The sequence below is a fragment of the Terrapene carolina genome, unplaced genomic scaffold (genome assembly GCF_002925995.2).
Source record: "Terrapene carolina triunguis isolate 2854851 unplaced genomic scaffold, T_m_triunguis-2.0 Scaffold789, whole genome shotgun sequence".
NCBI classification, from domain to species: domain Eukaryota; kingdom Metazoa; phylum Chordata; order Testudines; family Emydidae; genus Terrapene; species Terrapene triunguis.
In genome coordinates this window covers 2,426,687-2,448,508 of record NW_020665140.1, presented here as the reverse complement: position 1 = coordinate 2,448,508, position 21,822 = coordinate 2,426,687, and the positions used below count along the sequence as shown (strand labels likewise).

Below are 21,822 nucleotides of genomic sequence, written 5' to 3'. Positions count from 1 at the left end.
ACACCCCTCCAAATTAGTGCAAAGATTTGGGGGAGTCGGGTAACGGAGGAGCTGAGGAAGAGGGAAGGAACCTGGGAGAAGTATGGAACAACTTTTTTTGGAGTGGATGGATTGCTAGGGAGTTGGGGAGCCTCCCCCATGCAGACCGTGCTGAACTCCCACTCAGTCAGGCACATCTGCCCCCGTCCCTGACTTGACTTTCTTTCCAACTGTTTTGCATTCTTTTTGATCTTTCTCACTTCTCCCTCCCCAAAAGAGCCTTTTAAAAATAAAAAAAAATCTGAAATAATCAAGTTGTTTTAAGTTCTCAAACACATTTTTCTCATTGTTTTGGAACACCGCTTAAACTGCAAATGTTAAATATTAAATTGCTCCTCTCCCTGTATATTTCATCTTATTCTCCTACGCCTTGGAATCCTTCTCAGGCTTCAAATATTTTATGGGGAAAAAAAATCTTAGCTATTGAGCCAAACTTAAAAAAATAAATCCAAGGACCAAAATAAAAACACCCATACCCTGTAGGGAAGATTTAAATGTTACATGTTTTAACAGAGCTCTTCCTCACAAGCAGATCAAACATTTCAGTTATAAAAAATTAAGCTATTAAAGGATGTTGAAATATTGTGTAGGCAAATGTCCTTCCTCTTTTAATAAGGTAGTTGTGTGAATATCCCGGTTACTGCTTTTCAAAATACACAGTGTGAATTTAAAAAAAAGACAGATTGTTCTACAAGTTTACTATAAACAAAGATTATCAAAAGAGTAAATGAGCAGACTATTGTTCCAATAGAAAATTGTATACCTCATTTTCTGCCTTTGAAGGTGACCTGGAAAGAGATGCCCTAGTTACAAACAAGTTTCCAGTTTGATGTTTAGCACTCTACTGAGTGGTAACAGTTGTGGATGGTGTGACCCTTGCTCAGATACTTCCAGTGGAAGGCGAAACTGATGTCAGAGTATGGGCATATTTGTAGTGTAACTAGTTTTATTTACGTATTCATACACCAGTCTTGGAACAGAGGTGGTCATAAACAGTGTGCAGGCAATCCTTTCTTTCCGAACTCTCAGCCAAACACCAGTTCCAGGGAGCAACTTTGCTTTAATCTCTCTCACTTTAGCATTAGTTTTTGAGACAAACTCTCTGCCTGCCTGCTACTATTTCCCAAAGATCCTGCCTCAGAAATCCGACTCAGTATTTCTTTCAAGACTAAAAACTTACACACATTTTTTTGTAGTATGAGAGCAACAGCACCATGTGGAAACTTCTGCCATAACATTCTTGGACAAACAACATTACCAAAATTTTGCATATGGGCAATTAACATGTAAGTGACTATACTTTATTTTTGGCAAATAGAAGCAGTTCTTGGGCTTAAGGTGGCCTTCTAGTATGCACATGGAGGCTTCGGGGGACCAAGAGGCACCAAGATATTTTTGTCGTACCATACTCTTAAAGATTATCTGCAAAGCTCCTCCATCTTTTCCTTACTCTCCCTCCCCGCACCCCCAAATAAACTGATTCTTTAGTGCTTTCTTAAGATGCAGTATTAAAATCCTTCATTTGTTGGTTAGGTTCACAGGTCTTCGCTTCTCCTTTCTTAGCTGGAGGACATAGTGCTGAACTACCAGGTGCGATCTGAGCTGTGTAGCTCTGCCTTCCTATCCTAAAGGAGACTATTTCTGTTAATTCAAATTTAAAAAAAGAGCAAGCAGAGAAGAAGCATGGGATGACTTTTATAAGACTATAAATCAGCAGAAAAGGCTGGATTTGGTTTTGCTTTGCTCTTGTGAAGTTTGCATACTGGTAATGTCAGTGAAACATTCTGTTCCTAGTTTTGGGATTGTCCATGACTGATGTTGGATTATGTACCCAACTCTGTGTACACCGTTTTGGTATCTAGGTTCCAGGGTCCGCAAAGAACGTTGCAATCAATATGCTGTGTAAGCTCTCTGCTTCTGTTTAGTTTTATATGTTACTGTTTGTGTCTTGTCTCCGTTTAATTAAGCAAAAAGCGCTTCCATTTGTTGCTAAGTAAAGTGATGCTAATTATGTGGCTGGCATGAACTGGTTTCTTATTTAAAACTGGACTCTTGCTTAACAGCAGAAAAGATGTAAAACTTAAGTTGCGAGCCTGAAGGAGAGTTAACCTAGTTTACAAAATGCTAGATAGTTTGCAGATTTTCATTTAAAAATTTAATCCATTCCTGTCTAAATAAAAAGCTGCTGCAAATCAAGTATTTGGGGAGAACCTGACTCTGTTCATTTTATTGTATGATGTACAGTGTACATTTTATATTCATTCAGTGTAAAACCCTGAGCTGCCAAGCAACTGTTGCCATTTTTCACTTCCTTGGAATCATTTTTGAACATCTGGATTTGGCAGAAGCTTTACATAAATCCCATGTCTCTTAAAAATATAAGCCGTGGCACTTTGTCTACCATGTTTCACCAGAATATTCATTGTAAAGCAGAACTGTAATTTAATATGCAAGGCTATGTATTAAAGTGACATGCTACCTTAGTGTGCCAAGGTTTTAAATAACATATGCTCACTCTCCCAAGAGTATTATGTGAAAGTTTAGTCTTCCCAAGTTTAATAACTTATTACTGAAATTAGAGCTCACTGCTTAATACAGAACTTCTGTGTATAGGTGTGTGTCAACTTTGCAGGGTCTCCTTTCCCTTTCCCTCCCCTCCCCCTCCCCCCCCCTTCAGTGGAATTTTGTGTTCTTGAATATAACTTAACTGACACTGGAGACTAAAGCGTCTCATTTTTTACAGAACACACTGCATGGGAAACAAATGTAGGCCTATTCAGTTATACTGACAGGATTGTACCCGTTACTTTCCACTCTGCCTCTTTTTGTGTCATCTGCAATCTTGATTTGGCAATGACTATATTTTTTTTTCCAGATCTTAGATAAATATATTGAGTAGCATTGGTCTGAGAACAGATTCCTGTGGGACCCACTAGAAAAACTCCCATTTAATGGCTATTGCCCACTTTTGTGATCTATCTTTAACCAGTTTTTAAATACATTTAATAAGGGATATGTTGATCTTAATTTTTTTTTTTTTGTATGGTATCATGCAGGACTAACTCAAATGCCTTACAGAATTCTAAGTATACAGTCAAGACAATTACCTTAATCAATCAGACTTGTGATCTTGTCAAACTTGATATCATTTTTTGATGAGGCCTATTGTTTTATGAAAAATGTTGATAGGAACATAATACATACCAATGTCTATCTTTTAATTTTTTTACTTATTGTGTCCCATATCAGCCTTTCTATGATTGTTGTCCAGGATCAGTGTCAGGCTAACCAGCCTATGATTACTTGTGACCTCCTATTTACCCTTTGAGAACATTGGTATGGCATTAGTATTTTCTCCAGTCCGGTAGTACTTCCCCAGTGTTCCAAGATCTGTTTAAAAATCAGTATTAATGTTGCAGAGAGCTCCTCAGCCAGTTCTTTTAATACTCTTGGTGTAAGTTACCCAGTCTTGCAGATTTAAAAATGTTTAACTTTAGTAGCTGATGTTTAACATCCTCTCTAATTAGTGGCAGAAAACAGTGTTAATGAAATACTTTAAGACACGAATACATCATCCCATTTATTTCCAAATATAGAAGGGAAGTGTTTATGTATATCTGCCTTTTCTCCTTCATGACTAATCATTTTACCATTCTTATCAAATTTCAGATCTATAATCTTTCTAGGATTTAATTTGGCCCTGAAATATTAAAATAATTCCTCCTTATTTTCTTTAACACTACTGGCCATAAGCTTTTCATTGATACATTTTAGCTTTCTTTACCAAATAATTACATGTCCTAACTGCTGATGTTTGTTCATTGCTATCAGATTCCCCATTTTTTGCATTTGTTATATACTGGGTTTCTTTTATTGCTGCCTTCGCTCTCCTCTTAATCAGGAGGTTATTTAACCAAGAAGCCTTCATTTATGACAGAATTAGTTTTTTTTTGGGGGGGGGGGCACCTAATAAAGCATTCTTAAACAATTCCCAACTGTCATTCACATTGAGGTTTATATACTAGTTCCCACTCAGTTTTCCTCATCATTGTTTTCCAGCTTTGGAAAATTAGCCTTTTTTAAAGCTTCAGGTATAATATGTTAGTCAGGAATACATTTTGTTTGTACACAGAATAAAACTGGATCGTGATCAGTTGTGCCTAGGCAACCATCAATTTTTAGTTTAATGATTAGTTCATGTTTATCCATTAGAATGAGGTCTAGAATAACATTAGCCTGAGTTGGTTGCTATATTTTTTTGTTAGAAATTTCCTATAAATTTTTAGAAACTAGAAGTCAGTGCCAATAGCTAGTGGTTTTTTTTTTTGATTCTTTTGTGGTGTGGATGCCTCTCACGACTGGGCAAGGTATTCCAACACACTTGATGCTGGGCATAAAACAGCCTTCCTGGCAAAACTACCGGTACTTTCACTTCCCACTGACCTGGGCTGGAGTTAAATCAATGGTTCACTGGTAAAAGGCTCTGTAACATAGAGTGGTCTTCCCTGTTGCCATGTACATACACTGACAAATCCGGTTAGCCGAGATTTGTTTACAAAGAATGGCTTCCTGTGAGAAGCTGGTCTTTTTCCTCCCCACTTCCTGCTCACGCCCTCACCCACGTTGGTTTGCAATGTATAGGAATGCTTCCTCCTTCCCCATCCCCCCACATTAGTATCCAGAAACGAAATTAGTTCCTTACCAAGTTGTACCTAACTGCTGTATTCGGCCTGCCTCTGAAGTTGTTGATTTGCTACCGAAATTTTGTGATTTTCAAAATTGAAAAGAAGCATCTATCTGTCGTCCCCTCCCCCTTTTTTAAGCCATTTGTAAGAGGAGTGACAGCATTGTGTTTTCAGTGAGTAAGGCGTTTAATATATAGTACTTGCTGATAACACTACAAAGGCCAAATATAGTCCCAGGACAGATAAACCACTTTTTTAAATATTGGCATTATGTTTGCATTATTTTTGTATGTCCAGTTTGTAGGCACCTTTTTATACTTCTATACACAGTTAGGTAGTCTTGAAGAAAGAAAGATCATGTTCAGCTTTAAGCTTCTGTTTGTTGAAAAAGGAGGTTGTTCACTCACATTAAGAGGAATGTGCAGGAAATGCTCTCTGCCGCCACACATCACTATATGCATACTCTGCTGTCACTTTACGTTGACTTGGTATGTTTTCAGTATTTGAGAGTTTTAGCTTCTTGACTTAAGTTAACCACAATGGGTCAGAAGGCTAAATCTCACATGCCTTAAAAATTTGTCATAGAATCTAAAGGACTTAAGCATAGTGTTTAACCTTTTTAAATATGATTAATTGTTAAAATTTGTTGCCATTCATTATAATTGACATACAAAACCAAGTATTTTACTGTAATGCCTAAATGGTCTTTTGTGAATGTGATGTTAGTTGAAAGGTGTCGTAATGTTATCGTTAGAGGCTGAAATGCTTAGTCCACTAGGTGGGCATCGTAGCCAGAGGCTCAGTAAATAGTTCACTCCATATGCCTATTAAATCACTTTGCCCTGCACCTGAGATCACGAACAAAGGTGCCAGTTGTGGTGCAGGCTAGTCTTCTGATGTGACCTACATTGAGACTGTCAATTCTTTTCACATAAGCTACTGAGAAGATGTTTAAATAGTAAAAAGTATTTTTCACTGTTGCCATGAGGTTGGGTTTTGACCAGTGGATGTAAAACTTGACAACCAATGCCCTGAATTTTTCAGTAAACGTAATTGCTTCGAATTAATCTGCTGTGAAGTTCATTTCTGTGCTGAGACTTTGGTGGAAGCTTAAAGGCCGTTGTTTAATTGTTAGTGAATTTTTTCATAGCTGTACTATGAAACTTCTGAAGTGCATACATACCCCGCATGTGTTTACAGTTACAATGCAATGACTTTGGAGTACTTGAAAGTACTGCAATGTACTTCCTCCCTTTCCCCCCAAAAGTCCTTATTTAGATCATGGTCTCTTCCATTCTGTAAGTCCAGCAGCAGGCTTTTCTCAAACAAGTACCTTAAAGGGAGGGTGTTGTCCTCTGCCTTTTTTGGAATGAATATGTTTGGAAGTACGCCTGTCTCTTATGTTGCTTATCATGGTGGTGAAGTCTCCTAGCCACTAGACTGACCGTTAGCATAATAGCGCTCTCTGTTCTGTGTGTAGGTAGGTGTTTTTTCCCCTTTAAATTATGAAAATAAGTAATAACTTTTATAGTATCAGTAGAAATATTTTTGATTTTGTATGAGCTGGGACTGTACAAGCTTTTCCATGCGGATCTACTGATTATAACTCCATTTTGACCTGCTATTCCAAACCCAGAAGCCTTGAGCTCAGATTGCCAGTTGTGCCATCTATGTGACATGGAGAAGCAAAGGCTAGAATGAGACTATCAGTGTCATTTATGCCTGTGACCTAGTAGAACTTGAACCCAAATATCCCGAGGTGGAGGGTTAGTGTACTATCACACTGCTACCGCCAGGTCTTGCGTTATGTGAAGGATTTCTCTTGCCCGTCCCTCTCTGTTCCTTGGAAAGAACCAGGTGGTACGGGGCGGGGAGGAGTGGGGAGTAAAGGTGTGGAGTTTTTTTGAGAGGTGTCTGTATTTCTAAGGTTCCCAGTCCTTATTCATCTTGGCTGCTAATCTCTTAAGTAAGACCCATTGATTTCTGTCATTTTTGCCATCTTCATTCAGTGGAGCAGGGCATAAGTAGTGCACCTTAAATGTTAATCTGTCTTCAACGTTATGTACAAAAGCAGGTGTGTTGAATACAGTTTTGTTGCCGATAACCAGACTTGAGTAACATAAACGGTTGTAGCCTTTGTTGTCTTTGAGAAAAGCAGTACTTGAATTCACGATGAAATCCTGCCCCTGTTAATGTCAATGGAAATTTTGCCAGTGACTTCAGTAAGGCAAGGACTTCACCCTTGAATTGTTTGTTTTGGTGAAAGGATTGGACCAGGAGTACTATACAGGACTGTGGAGCTCTGAGGCGCCTCAAGGGCCTGTATTAGGCCTAATACATGGCTTAAGGGTCCATCAATGCTAATTTACACCGCATCTCATTATAGTTGTACAGTTCTACTGTCTTGTCATGTAGTATGCAGAGAACAAAATAGTACACCGCATGAATAAAGTACAGCAGCATCTTCCAATCCACTGTCTGTGAAGACTTGAGGACAACTGTATCTGAAAGGAGGGAAAAAAATATTGGAGAAGAGAGGTTTTTTGTCTAGAATTATGCAAACGTAGGTCCGGCTCCCATTAAAATCAATTGCAATCCCACAGATGTCACTGAAAGTAGGATTGAATCTCTAATTTGCATATGGTCGTTCCAAGAAAGCTCAGATCTGTTTGTGTAAATGTAATGAAAACTTGTACATGTTGAAATAATTTCTATAATAAGATCAAGAAAGAACAGATCTTCACTCTAAATACTGTTTTCATAACTCAGTCAATATTTAAGCATTCCTTGCAAAGCCTCTAGACAGTGTTGGGTTTTATTAGCATGTAAAAATGTTCCTTTCCAAATACCAAAGGGGGCCTTAAATATTTATTTTGATATGATGTCTTTTGCAGAGGTTTGGCATTTCGCTGCAGTGGTGTAGAAAATATGCAGTAGGTTTGGGGAGATAAACTACTCAAGCTCCAATAAAAAATGCTCAACCAGTTCAGTCTCTCTTCTTAAACATTAGAATCCCTCTTACTCATGCCCAACACCAATACACTTCTGACAGATGTTCAGTAATTTAAGATGAGCCAATTTCATGAATATAGTTAGACATCTGTAAAGGCATGTGACTTGGTTCAACACATTTTGATTTAAAAACAAAACAAAACTAAATCAACATAAAATTAACATGGCACTCATTAGATAGGTTAAAAGCTGGCTAATTGATAGGTCTCAAAATGTAACTGTAAACAAGGAATCAACATTGAGCAGGTCTATTTCCAGAGGGGTTCAGCAGGTATCAGTTCTTAGCCTTAAGCTATTGAACTTTTTTTTTTTTTTTTTTTTTTTTTTTTTTTTTTTTTTATGTAAAAAAATAAATTCCATAACTGAAAATTTTTGTTAAAAAAAAAAAAAAAAAAAAAATTGGAGTGCTAAACAATGAAGAGAACAGGTCACTGATTTAGAGTGATCTGGGTTGCTTGGTAATTTGGGCACAAGCAAGCAATAAATGTTGTAATATGGCTAAATGTATTAATCTAGGAACGAAGAATGTAGGTCATACCTAGAGAATGGGGTGGGGGGGATTCTATCCTGGGAAGTAGTGAGATCGAAAAAGATTTGGGGGTCATGATGGATAATCAGCTGAACACGATCTCTCAGGGTGCTGCTGTGGCTAGCAGAGCTAATGCAATCCTGGGATGGATGAACAGGAATTTCAAGTAGGAGAGGTTATTTTACCTCTATATTTGGCACTGTTGCGACCGCTACTGGAATACTTTGTCAAGTTCTGGTGCCCACAATTCAAGAACAATGTTGATAAATTGGACAGGGGTCAGAGAAGAGTCACAAAAATGATTAAAGGATTAGAAAACGTGTTATGGGGGTGAACTTGAGGAGCTCAATCTATTTAGTATGACGAAGAAGGTTAAGGCCGGGCACTTCCCCTCCGGGGGCACAGGGTCCGGAGGCAAGGGGGCTGCCCGAAGCCGGTAGCGCTCGGGCAGCTCGGCTCTTAAACAGAGCCGAAGAGTCAGGGGAGGAGCACAGCAGCCGCGGGAGGGGGAGTGCCTGGCCAGCGGTATTTTTCCCGGACATGTTCGGCTTTTTGGCAATTCCCCCCGGACCGGGGTTTGATTACCAAAAAGCCGGACATGTCCGGGGAAAAGACGGACGTATGGTAACCCTAGACTTTATATGGCACGACAGTCCATCTCTCAGAAGGGCATACTCATAGTGCATTATAAAGAATAATTTTACTATTATAGGCACGTGAGTCCTTGGACTCAGTCCTTTTTTGGTGGCTCTTCAGAAGCTGCTATAATTTGAACCTGTATATGTCATCCCATGTTGGACAGTCAACTTTCCTCAGAGTATTTAGAGATGTGTTTTGTCCAAGTAACAGTAATATGAAGTAGATAATGGGGAACCTCCATTTTAAAATATCGAGCGGATTCTTTTCAGTTTGATTGCTACCTGGAGGATTTTGAATTGCAGCAGTGAAAATAAGACGACTCCGATTAGGTTTCATGGTGCTGTAATTTGACAAGGCTATGAGCAGAGGCACTGGAGTTCACTATCTGCCGACTCAGTAAGATAAAGCACTACATCAGTTTCCATTTGTGTCATGCTTGTTGAAGGTCATCTTGGCAATCATAAGGGCATGAAAAATTATTTTTACTAAGATTTCAGTTCTGTAGACGATAATGTCATTACTCTTGAAAGGCTTCCTACTTGCCGCGGGCAAGTGGATTTTTTTCATGTTTCTGCCTAAATTAAAAAAATCTTCAGCGCGCTTGTCATTGGGACTATACTTATGAGCGCTGTTTGTTTAGAAGGGTTTTATTGGGGTTGTGTCTAGTATTGTACATTTATAAAAAATAAACAGCATTTAATCTGGAATTATGAAAGTAAACTAAAACTGTTTCATCCTGTAAATTTAGAAATGCAAAAATCAGTGGGCAGTTCCCGTATATCGCTGAACTTGGGTTGAAGTGTTTCATGTGTTAACTATAAATAGCTGGGATGAATTTATTAATATGTAGCTCCTTTAAAATGTTACTCTGTGGTTTCTGTACTTCAGGTATTCAAGACAATAAGTCCATTTTAAAATAAATGTCTGCTAGTATCCCCTTGGCACATAAAAGGCAAGAGGTCCACCAAGAGTTAGCATCTAATTCTCTCTCTCTCCTCTCTCCATCCTCTCTCCCTCCCCACCCAAAAAAAAAAAAAACTTTCTGCTCAAAAGCTTGTACTTGGTTAGTAATAAATAATTCTGTAGCCATGATTTTAAATGGAAAACATACATCTATTCTTGTTAACATAGTTAATGAATACAGAATGATGGGGTCTGCAGCATATTTGGTGTGCATAATTGATTTAACTGTTACATTCCATGTGTTTGGAAGCACTTCTATGTTTTATCTCCATTATTTTATCTTGCTTTATTTACATTTAACTGTTTTTCGTCTGAACAAAGGAATGTGCTAGTCATTAGTGCTTTTCTGCTTAAAGAAGTTTGAGAGTAAACTTGAAAGTGGATGTATTGCGATTTAATAGAAGTTCCTGCCTCTTGGCTTGTCTTGTCTTTCTGACACATCCTTGTGGATACCCTGCTGCCAGCTCAAATGGAATTTGAGAAAACTGAGCTACTCTTTTTCAGCTTCCTGCATGTTTGGTCGCTGTTGATGCCAACATTGTCCTCCCAGCCACTCAGGCCTGTAATGTAGACATTGTTTTTAACTCCCTCCTCCCGATGGGCCCTTGTATTCAGGCTGTATTCATGTCTTGCTGCCTTTCCCTGCAGGATCTGGTCTTTATTCTCTAACCAGCTTGCAGAAGCTCTCACCAGTCCCTTATTATATTGCTCATCATCTACTGTAATTTCTTCCTCTCTGCCCTTGACTAGTGCAGCCTTGCTATATGTTGCATTCTCCTAGGAATGTAAAAGTGAAATAGCCATTAGTATGTAATAAGAAATTTCTATCAGTAATGAGTTCTAAAATGTTTTTGCTACTAATTTATGTACTATGAAATTGTCAGATGAGTTTTTAAGAACATAAGAATGGCCCTACTGGGTCAGACCAAAGGTCCATCTAGCCCAGTATCCTGTCTTCCGACAGTGGCCAGTACCAGGTGTCCCAGAGGGAATGAACAGAAAAAGTAATCATCAAATGATCTATCCCCTGTTGCCCATTCCCAGCTTCTGGCAAACTGAGGCTAGTGACATCATTTCTGCCCATCCTGGCTAATAGCCATCAATGGACCTATCCTCCATGAACTTATCTAGTTCTTTTTGAAACCTGTTATGATCTTGGCCTTCACAACATCCTCTGGCAAGGAGTTCCACAGGTTGACTGTGTGTTGTGAGGAAAAAATACTTCCTTTTATTTGTGTTAAACCTGCTGCCTATTAATTTTCATTTCGTGACCCCTAGTTCTTGTGTTATGAGAAGTAGTAAACAACACTTCCTTATCTACTTTATCTACACCAGTCAGGATTTTATAGACTTCAATCATATCTCCCCTTAGCCATCTCTTTTCCAAGCTGAAAAGTCCCAGTCTTCTTATTCTCTCCTCACACGGAAGCCGTTTCATACCCCTAATAATTTTTGTTGCCTTTTTCTGAAGCTTTTCCAATTCCAATATATCTTTTTGGAGTCGGGACAACATCATCTACACACAGGATTCAAGATGTGGGCGTACCATGGATTTATATAACGGCAACATGATATTTTCTGCCCTATTATCTATCCCTTTCTTAATTATTCCCAGCATTCTGTTTGCTTTTTTGACTGCCGCTGCACATTGAGTGGCTGTTTCAGAGAACTATCCACAATGACTCCCAGATCTCTTTCTTGAGTTGTAACAGCTAATTTAAACTCCATCATTTTATATGTATAATATCCTGGGTTTTTGTTCTCTGGTCACTTTGCCTTCTCTTGTCAGACTGTTCGATAAGACACACCATTTCCCCCACGGCTACCATGGACAGGTGGGTACGTCGTTGCACACCCCAAATCCTCCAGAGCTGCTCTCTCTATTCCACTCTGGGGAGAGAAGAGGGAGGCAGGCAGGCAGGTGGCTGGGAAGGAAGAAGAGCTCTGAGAGCCAGTGGGGTTCATGCAGAAGAGTTGGAGAAGCACTGTCATAAATCATCCTTGGTGACTGTTGACCTGAACATTTGGTGCCTTTCTAGTGCTGTCAATCCCACAGCCGTTGAATAACAAGCTTAAATATTGGGGACAATGTGATGTTAAAATTTACCAGCTGTAGTTTAATCCCACTGCTATTTGTTCTGTCTTAGTTGTCAAACGAGACTAATGCATCTCTGTCCTTTAGCTTACCTTTTTACATATTAGTAAACTCTATTTCTGCCCCGAAGTCAACCGTTTCTCCAGATTGAACATGCCCAGTTGTTTAACTTTTCTTCATGGGCCTTCTTTTCAAAGTCTTCTATCACTTTTATGGATGTCCTTTTGTCCTCTAGCCAACTGTTCTATTAATGGGAGTTTATTAAAAATGGTTTGATTTTATTTTCAGGCTGTGTTCTGGAAACGTGTGAAATAGAGGTGTGCAACTTCTTACCTTTGCTCTCTTATTTTGGAAAGAAATCACTCAGGGTGGGGACAGCTTGGCCAGATAGCAACATGTCAGGCATGTGAAGGTCAAAGTGAAAACCCTACCCTATTGATTGAGAGATGTTCCTCAAGTCATATCCCCTCAAAATTGGCAAGACAAGGTGGCACATATTAGGCTAATTAACAAACTGCACCATAGAATCCACATGGGCATTTGCTCAGTTGAATTAGATGCACCATCTTAAAAACAAACAAACAGAAATGATCCTGCAGCAGAAGACAGGAAAATGTGTATTTCCTGCTTACACAATCTTAAACTGGCCTGAGCACACAAGGTGGATCTGTTTGGTTTCAGAGAAAATGTGACTATACCTATACTCGCTTCTCTCTCTTCACACTTTAATTAAACGTCATTGGAGAACAGTAATTACGTTAATTGCGTGTCTTTTTTCTTTAGTTTTGTTAGGAATGTTTATGTATGTCTACATATGCATATGTTCTCGGTTACACATAAATATTTCATCTCTCAAATGGAAGGTAGCTGGTGGAGGGAGGGCAGGGAAATAAACCCCAGGAATAATTTGCTTTTTTTAACTTAATAAGCTATTTGTTGGAACATTCCAAATTTCCTAAAACCAACAAAAATTTTGGTCTCGCAGATGATATGCAGCTACTTCTGGTGATAGCCAGATGATGGCTGAATGGATGCTGCCTGCCAAGTGCATGTTAGATAGTGCTGCTGACATTCTGCAATAAAAGTGACAGACATGTGAAACTCTTTTTTTCATGCAAATTGTTTTGTAAAGTGATGCCTCTTTAGCCATTCCAATTGCATGTTGCATGCTTCGATGTTGAAGTAATTTGTGCTGGCTGTGCAAAAAGATCTGGGGGAGAGAGAGAGAGAGAGAGAGAACCCATTTACATGCACCTCACAAACTAGAGCTGATGTAGAAAGGTTAGGTTTGTTTGATATATATACTTTTAGCTTGGTTTTCATTCCACACTCTTTGCATCGTTCTGAGAAATAAACTAGGCAGTCGTCTTTTACCACTTGCATATAGTATCTCAGCCTGGATTAATACTAAAGAGTCTCAATACCAAAAAAAAAAAAAAAAATCTTGAGAGAAGACTGCCAGTTAAAATAAGTGGAGCTCTGAGACATACTTATAGTATGAGAACACAAGTGACTTTCTTGAAAGAAGGCTTAGGGAAAAGTAGTGGGATCTTAAATATCTCCAACAATTTAGCATCTGAATAGATAATTGTTTAAATCGCTTGAAAAGATACTATTGAGAAACTCTTCAAAAATGCAAAAGTCCCATTTTCAAAAGAGACTGACACCTAGGACTTAAGTAACCTATGTGCATAAGTCACTTTTGGAAAATGGGGTTGAGGCTCCTAAGCCAGTTAGGCATTTTTGAAAATTTGACCGAGATCTGCTTAGACATTGTGATGTTCCTCCATCTTGACATCAGAACATGGACAAACAACATGGCTCTTATTCTAAGGATTATGTGTATATATATCACCCTAAGACTTTTCCCTGATTGCTATTTCTTCCCTGTGTCCTCTCCTTCCACATCTCAAAATCATCCACATATGCCAGGCTTCACCCTCCGACACAATCATTTTTCCCTCCCCATTAACCAATTGGTTGGACATACTGATAAATTTGTGTGGATGGAATCTTTCCTCTCACTGGAGATGATGGGTGAACTCTATTTGACTTATTCACATCAGTAGTCCTATGGACTTCAGCAGGAATATATCCGTAAGTAAAACAAAAGTTTTTTTTGTCTAACTCGCTTTCTCCATTAGGTACTGAAATGGAGGTTAAAACTGCTTCTATCTGTAAAGCACATTAACTGCATTGCAATTTACAGTTCATAAAGAAATTATGTACTGCTCTTCATTTTGTTAGATTATAAAATGATACAGTGAAGTTGAACTAAAAAGGATGACTCTGTTTTCTAAACCTATGATGCTGAAGATGCGAATAACAGAAGAATCTTGGCCTTATTTTGACACTAACAAACCTAAAATCGACCCTTTAGGAAAACTTGTATGCATCTCTGCTTGCCCCCTCCCGCCTCATAGACTGAGTAGTGCCAGGTGAGCTGCTTGATGCCGGTCAGTGTGGGGGACAGTCTGTAAAAGGAAGCATTCTGGAACTGGTGAGGATTTTATCTGTGTTCAGTTGGATTAGCCATAGACTGGTGTGTGTTATTTTATTTTACTTGGTAATTCACTTTGTTCTGTCTGTTACTACTTGGAACCACTTAAATCCTACTTTCTGTATTTAATAAAATCACTTTCTACTTATTAATTAACTCAGAGTATGTATTAATACCTGTGGGAGGAGGGGGGCAAACAGCTGTGCATCTCTCTCTATCGGCGTTATAGAGGGCGAACAATTCATGAGTTTACCCTGTATAAGCTTTATACAGGGTAAAACGGATTTATTTGGGTTTTAGACCCCATTGGGAGTTGGGCATCTGAGTGTTAAAGACAAGAACACTTCTGTAAGCTGCTTTCAGTTAAGTCTGCAGCTTTGGGGCAAGTAATTCAGACGGGTGTGTCTGGCTTAGCAAGACAGGGTGCTGGGATCCCGAGTTGGCAGGGAAAGCAGGGGCAGAAGTAGTCTTGGCACCTCACTTGGCAGGTCCCAAGCGGGGTTCTGTGATCTAACCCGTCACAGTGGCACAATCAGTGAAATAATTGCCAAGGCTATGTTGTCTGAGAGCCAGTCCAGCCTGTTGTTGGTCTTGTTCAGCAGGGAACAGTGCTATCCCAAGAACTCCTTCTAGGACCAGTGCACAGTACAAATGCCTGCTTGTCAGACAGTCCTAGAATAGGTTGTTAAGTGCAGCTTTCCCCTTCCTCCTCCTTGGATTTGCACCTGATAAATAGGGGTGGTGTTGAATTGTAAAGTGACAAGGAAGGCTAAGCTATAGCATACCCGGAAGATCTACTGTGTCACTATAGAGTTGATCTTCATTTCCAAGCATTAGTTTTGATGTGACAAGTCTGAACACTAGTAAAGTCAAGTATACTTTGGGCTGTTAACAGGTGGCAGTTTTCATTCAGTTTGGACGACTTGTTATCTTAGGTCCTGATCGTGAAAAGACTTGGGTGCCTGGTTTATGTAATGAGACACCCTGCCAGCTTTGTGGTGCAGTGAGTCTTTGAGGTCCTTTTGACTTCATAGAGAGCAGAATTATGTTCATATTTTGCTTTCCGTGGATATGAAACCGACACATACAGTATCTGATTAAAAGAAGTGCTCTTGCTTTTGGGCGACATACATGGCCACTAATAATCCCATTGCATTCTTTGTAACAACATCAGTTTTAATCTGAGCTTCCTGGCCAAATTACAGTTTGGGCAACAACATTCTGCCTAATATTTTTCTCCTTCAGTTTCAGTTATATACAGTAGAGCCCTGCGCGGGACTATTTTTTTAATCCTGCTCCCCATCCTGCCCTGCAATTCCCACTCCCATTCCCACCTGCTCCCTCATTGTTTGTTTGAACTTTTATCCCACTATTATGGCAGTGCGTCCTGGGCTGTACCCTGCAGCGGGACTGGGATCCCACGGATCCTGCAGGACCCGCTGCTGTAACAATGACAATGGGATAAAAATTCAACAAAAAATGCAGGAGGGAATGGGAGGGGGTATTGTGGGGCGGGACAGGAGCAGGATTAAAAAAATAATGTTCATGAAAGTTCATGTTTGCGGTGCAGGAGGTAGTCTTTTTTTTTTTAATCCTGCTCCCTCATTGTTTGTTTGAATATTTATCCCGCTATGATGGCAGTGGGTCCTGGATCCCAGTCCCGCTGCAGGGCTCTAATACACGGTTTTTCATTTCCTCCTCTAGCCTGCAGTGTTAATGTTGCTGTGTCTCAGCCCAGAGGTGCCCTGGATGTGACTGGTGAACAAAAGGGATATGATTCCTATGGTCAGTGGGGTTGGTAAAGCACTTTGGGATCCAGCTGGATGAAATGCATTGCGTAAATGCCAGATGGCTATTTTTGGCATTTGGCAGCTCAACATTTGCGTGAGCGCAGTATATTAGTGGGTGTTTATTTTTAAAGAGGCCCTGTGAATCCTGTTTCTCATAATCCAATGAGAAAAAGAGCCTGACATTTGCAGGTACTGTAAATGTCATTCGGCAGATGCCTTGCTGCGCTATGTCAGCCTTCAGCAATAAGGATTTCGGAATACTGTTTTCGTGTGTGTTTGCCAATTGCCTGGGTGCACACGAAGAAAACAGATTTACAGTACAATAAAAGCTAAGCTTTGCAAGGGTGAACTTCCCTCTGAAGTTAGTTTCCAGCAATGAGTTGTTTGTGAAAGTGAAGGTGCTCGTGAGAGGTCACATAAATAGTTTAATTTGCCTGCAACATCACAATATTAATTAGATCACACACTCAATGTGGGCTGTGTTTAAAATGTGCTTGAGTAGATTTTGTGGTGGCAGCAGACGTTGGTTAATGTTTCCCTTAAGTGTTGCATTGAACCTGTCATGTTCTTTGAAGTTAAACTGGGCAATTGCCCATCAAATGATTTATTAGTGTATCCCTGCCCCCTCCTAGAAGTGCACAGTGAGTGCTTTCTTTAGCAGTGGGACATGAGTAAAAAATATATTCCTGTTAGTTTGCCAGCAGCCACACAAACTTAGGCTATGTTCTCATTAGATCTCTCAAACAAAGCAGAATCCAGGTCAAATGCTTGAATAGTGTTGGCCAAGGAAAACCCAGGTGCTGCAGGAACTTGTACTGGTGATTGAGTTTGTGGCTGTCCAAGTCACTTGCTGTTAGACTGTTGCTCTAGTATTGTATAGCATAGGATTGACAGGCACTCAATAGTGCCTCTCTTTGTAGATGAGCCATTAAACACAGGTCCTAAAATCTAGTGGCCGTTACAGATTTGGGAGAAATTCAGAGATGAAGTTCGAGATGAAGTTCAAGATATACCCATTGGTGAGTAGGTCAAAGGGAGTCTGAGTTTTACACTCTGAGAAGCTAAGAAAAGAGAATAGCAGGAAAAGCAACTAACAGGAGGGTGTAAGAACAAGTTAAATTCCCTCCGACCCACCTACTTCCATTAGTACTGCCTTCGAGACCCTGCTTGAATAGAGTCTACTAGCTCAAATGCCTTACATTCACTGACAGGTGTGTAACTTATACCACCTTATGCATCACTCCTACAGCTGGCCCATCAAGTGGTTCTTGATTAATACTAATTGATTATACTTGGATATTAGATTAAAATTCAAGTGTAAAGTTTGTTGAAATCCTTAGGTGTGAAAGATACTTCATAAATGTCAGATACTGAAGTATGGTAATAGTCAGAAAGGGGAATGTAGTAGGAAGGTGGTGCCAATCTTATCTTGGGGACATTCATAGTCACATTTGCTTAGCTCAGAAGGAAAAAAATAAGACTTTGCTGCTGGTTCTAGCACCGCAGAGCTGACGTGACTATAGGAGAGTGATTTGGTTTCTTTTCTGGTTAATACATCTACAGAATAAACAAGCAAGGTACAACTGCAAAATGTTTGTTGGTGGGTGTACAGAGATTTACAACTCAAGGCTGATCTGCACTGGGAACTTCTATCAGCATAGCTATGTCTCAGGAGTGTGAAAAATCCACAACCCTGAGAGATGGTGCTGGTGGGATAGGCAGGAAGGGATAGGAGGAACCTCACTAAATGAAGCACATGATGTTGGGGGTCTGAAATGGAAATCTCTCTTACATCAGCAGTTCTGGATCCAGCCTGAATCCAGAATCTTAGAGTGGTTTGAATCCAACCAATCCCAAAGTTTGGGGTGTTATGACCTTGAGTTCCAGTTCAAACCTGACTCTGAGCCAATCTGATATGGGGTCAGTGATAGCTATACTTCAGAAAGCCATTTTTGTAAAGTCACTTTTTCTGAGTAAAATCAAAAGACCGGTAACTTGCCAGGAACACACTTAAACTTTCAAATTCAGGTTTCAAGGTGTGTGGGATCAGTCTTGCAGTTGGCCAACAGGTGGGAGAGAGCGACTGTGTGCAGGATGCAAGAGGATGTTGACAGAGCAGGGCCCGAAAAGCACACGGCCTTTGGGTACATTTACACAGCAACCAAACACCTGCATCTAGCCTGGGTCAGCTGACTCAGGCTGTGGGGCTGTAAAATTGCTGGGTAGATGCTTGGGCTGGAGCCTGAGCTCTGGGACCCCATACCATGGGTCTTTTATTCCAGTGTAGATGTACCTTGTGGGCTTGTCTACACTTACAGTTAGAACTTCTCCCATTGGTGTAGGTACTCCACCCCTCTTATCCCCCTCCGAGAGGCAGTAGCTCTGTCGGGGGCACATAGCACTGTCTACATCGGGGGTTAGGTCAATATAACTGCTTTCCACACCCCTGAGTGTCGTAGTTACACTGACATAAATTGATAGTGTAGACCAAGCCAAAGAGAGTGCAGACTTGGCAAATGCCCGAGTGAAAACTGAGTTGAAAATTATGTTGCATTGTATAGAAAAAATTGTTAAATTTCACATCCAATATAGAAATTTAAGGGTGAGTTCAAGTCTATATAGTTATAAAAGTTTACAGTACCATTATATTGTTTAATAAAAACTCCCCAACACAAAAAAGTTACTCCTATTTATTTCCAAATGCAGTATTAATCCAAAAGTATCAGTTTATTGGTGTTTTTTTACAGAAATTTTAGAATACAATTCACATTAACTTTTAAAAATATCTTATTTTGCCTTTTAACTTCCTCTCTTGTTTTGTGCATTGTTTACATCTTTAAGATTGTTCCAACTCTTACCAGATTTTGAGAGTTTCTAAAGACCACTAAAAGTGTAGGCAAAAATGCAGGCCATTAAACACGTGCAGTTCATAGTTGCATGTGGAAGCACATGTATTTGAGTATTATGGCAGTTCCAGCTGATGAGACTGTGTGTACATTAATGAATGCATAGCAGAATAAAACCCTCTAGTAACCAACAGTGCTTTGACCTAAACTCTTACAATCCTGTTTAGATGTGAGGCCAGGGGAAACCTTGAATTTATTTACAGAGCTGCCTCATAACACCTTTTTATGGTTGGTTGTGTCAGCTGTATAAATGTGATCTGGACTTAAATTTGGAATAAAATATTTTGGTTTGGAAGCGAGCATTAAGGCTGGCTAGCTAGCCTGCTGGCCGTGCCAATAATATTGCTGTGCGAAGGGCTATAATAATGATATGGCTCTTAGCTTCCAAAAAAGTGCCTACAAGAAGCTTATTTAGCAAAGATCTGTTATTTGCATATGTATCTTGCAGTGACTTTTTATTCCTGCAAAAGTTACGGGCCAGATCCTGAGATGGGCCAGAGCCTGCGTGACTCCAATGCACTGCTGTTTTGGGGAGGAAGGAGTGGGTAACACAAAGGAGATTTTAAATAGCTTTTCTTCTTTGGTTCTGGGACTGGCTAGGTGCAACTTCAGTTCTGCTCTAAATGACTCCAGATACGATAGCCCCCAACGGCCATTCCAGGAGTGGAAGATTGCTGGAGCATAGATGTGTCCTAACTACACATTGAGGGTGGGATAGGTGTTCATGATGGTGGGTTATATTGGCCCTGGAGAGTGCCTAAAGAGCTGGATCCGATAGATGTCAACTTGAGTGGTGCAAAGGGAACAGTGACTTGAACCCACATCTCCCTCCTCCCAGCTGAGTGCACTAACTACCAAGCTTTAAGGTGTTGTGAGGGTGGGCTCGCTCTCTCTCTCTCTCCTGTTGAAGTTGTTCCAACTTATGTAATAACTAAAGTTGAACACCTTCAACAGGAGAGACTAAGAGAGAACCAACCCAGGATTCCCCAGCCTCGTGGTTACTCGGCTCACGTCCCTTCTCCAGGGCAGGGATTTGAACCTTAATCTCTAACATCCCAGGTGAATGACCTAACCACTAGGCTATTAGGTATAAGGGGGGGGAATTGCCATCCACCTACTACTTTGTGAATGGCAATCCCCTGTGACTTTTGCCTGAACTTTCATCTGTTGTGTCAAATTTGCAAATAGCTTTGGTTGACCCAAAACTACAAATAAAACTATAAGTCTGAAAAACTTGTCCCAGCTCTAGTTGTAGTTGGAGGGGACGCACATTACTGAGTAGACAAAAGACTGCTCCTTCTGTGTAACTGCTGAGCCCTTGCTTATTATTTTACATAATGCTCAGGGCCCCTGAATGTAAGGGTGTTTCTAGACAAACAGTTTGTCGTGCACTAACTGGGGTGTAAATCTTCCCTATCCTAGCCTGCCACTCATTAAGTGCCCACGTGGACCATGGTGCCATCCACTAGAAGTTGCTTTTTGCACATTGACCTACTCCGCTTAGAAATGGGAGTAGGTCACTGCCCACTAGTGAACTTTTGCTCCAAATCTCCACATAGGCAGTTGTTTTGCAGCACACTAGTGCACAGTAGATTTACACACTGGCTTGCCCCGTGCTAACAGTTCATTTAGACAAGCCCTCAGATGAAAACTGAAGGAAATTCAGGGAAGAGCAGTAAATGACTGAAGAAATATGGAGAGCTAAAATTCATGTAGCCTGTCCAATGTCAAAAGTACTTGAAGGGTAGAAGCCAAGGATGGAAAGGAATTTAGGGTAGACCAGTGAGTTGGGCTCTGTCAGGGTTCCTTCCCCACTCTGAACTCTGGGGCACAGATGTGGGGACCCGCATGAAAGACCCCCTAAGCTTATTTTTACCAGCTTAGGTTAAAAACTTTCCCAAGGCACACATTCCACCTTGAACAGTATTCTGCCACCACCAAGTGATTTAAACACATTTAGGGAGGGCTACTTGGAGCCATACCTTCCCCAAATATCCTCCCAAGCCCCTACACTCCCTTTCCTGGGGAGGCTTGAGAATAATATCCTCACCAATTAGTACAGGTGAACACACAGACCCAAACCCTTGGATCTTAAGAACAATGAAAAATCAATCTGGTTCTTAAAAGAAGAATTTTAATTAAAGAAAAAGTAAAAGAATCACCTCTGTAAAATTGGGAAGATAAGTACTTTACAGAATAACAAAAGACTCAAGAACGTAGAGGATCTCCCCTCTAGGCAAAACCTTAAAGTTAGAAAACCAGGGATAAACCTCCCTCTTCCTACAAAGGAAATCACCATCCAAAATAAAAGTAAGCTAACGCATTCCTTCGCTAATACTTACTAATAATAATGGAGTTGGATTGCTTGCTTTCTTGATCTGTCTCTGGCAAATGCCACACAGAACAGACAGACAAAGCCCCCCCCCCCCCCCCCCAGATTTGAAAGTATCTTGTCCCCTTATTGGTCCTTTTGGTAAGGTGTCAGCTACGTTACCTGAGCTTCTTAACCCTTTACAGGTAAAAGAGGAATTAATCCTTTACAGGGTAAAGAGGGATTTTATGCTACCCTTAGCTGTATGTTTATGACGGGCTCGGTCTGCACTACATACTTTCTTGAAAAATCCACACCCCTGAGAGACCTAGTTATACCGACCTTCACCTCCC

At 40.2% G+C, this 21,822-nt stretch overlaps 1 protein-coding gene across 1 annotated transcript in view; it reads left to right on the top strand.

Moving 5' to 3' along the window:
* The window catches only part of PDLIM5 (PDZ and LIM domain 5), a 180,204-nt gene that overhangs the window by 22,399 nt on the left and 135,983 nt on the right, over positions 1-21,822 (top strand). The window lies entirely within an intron of this gene.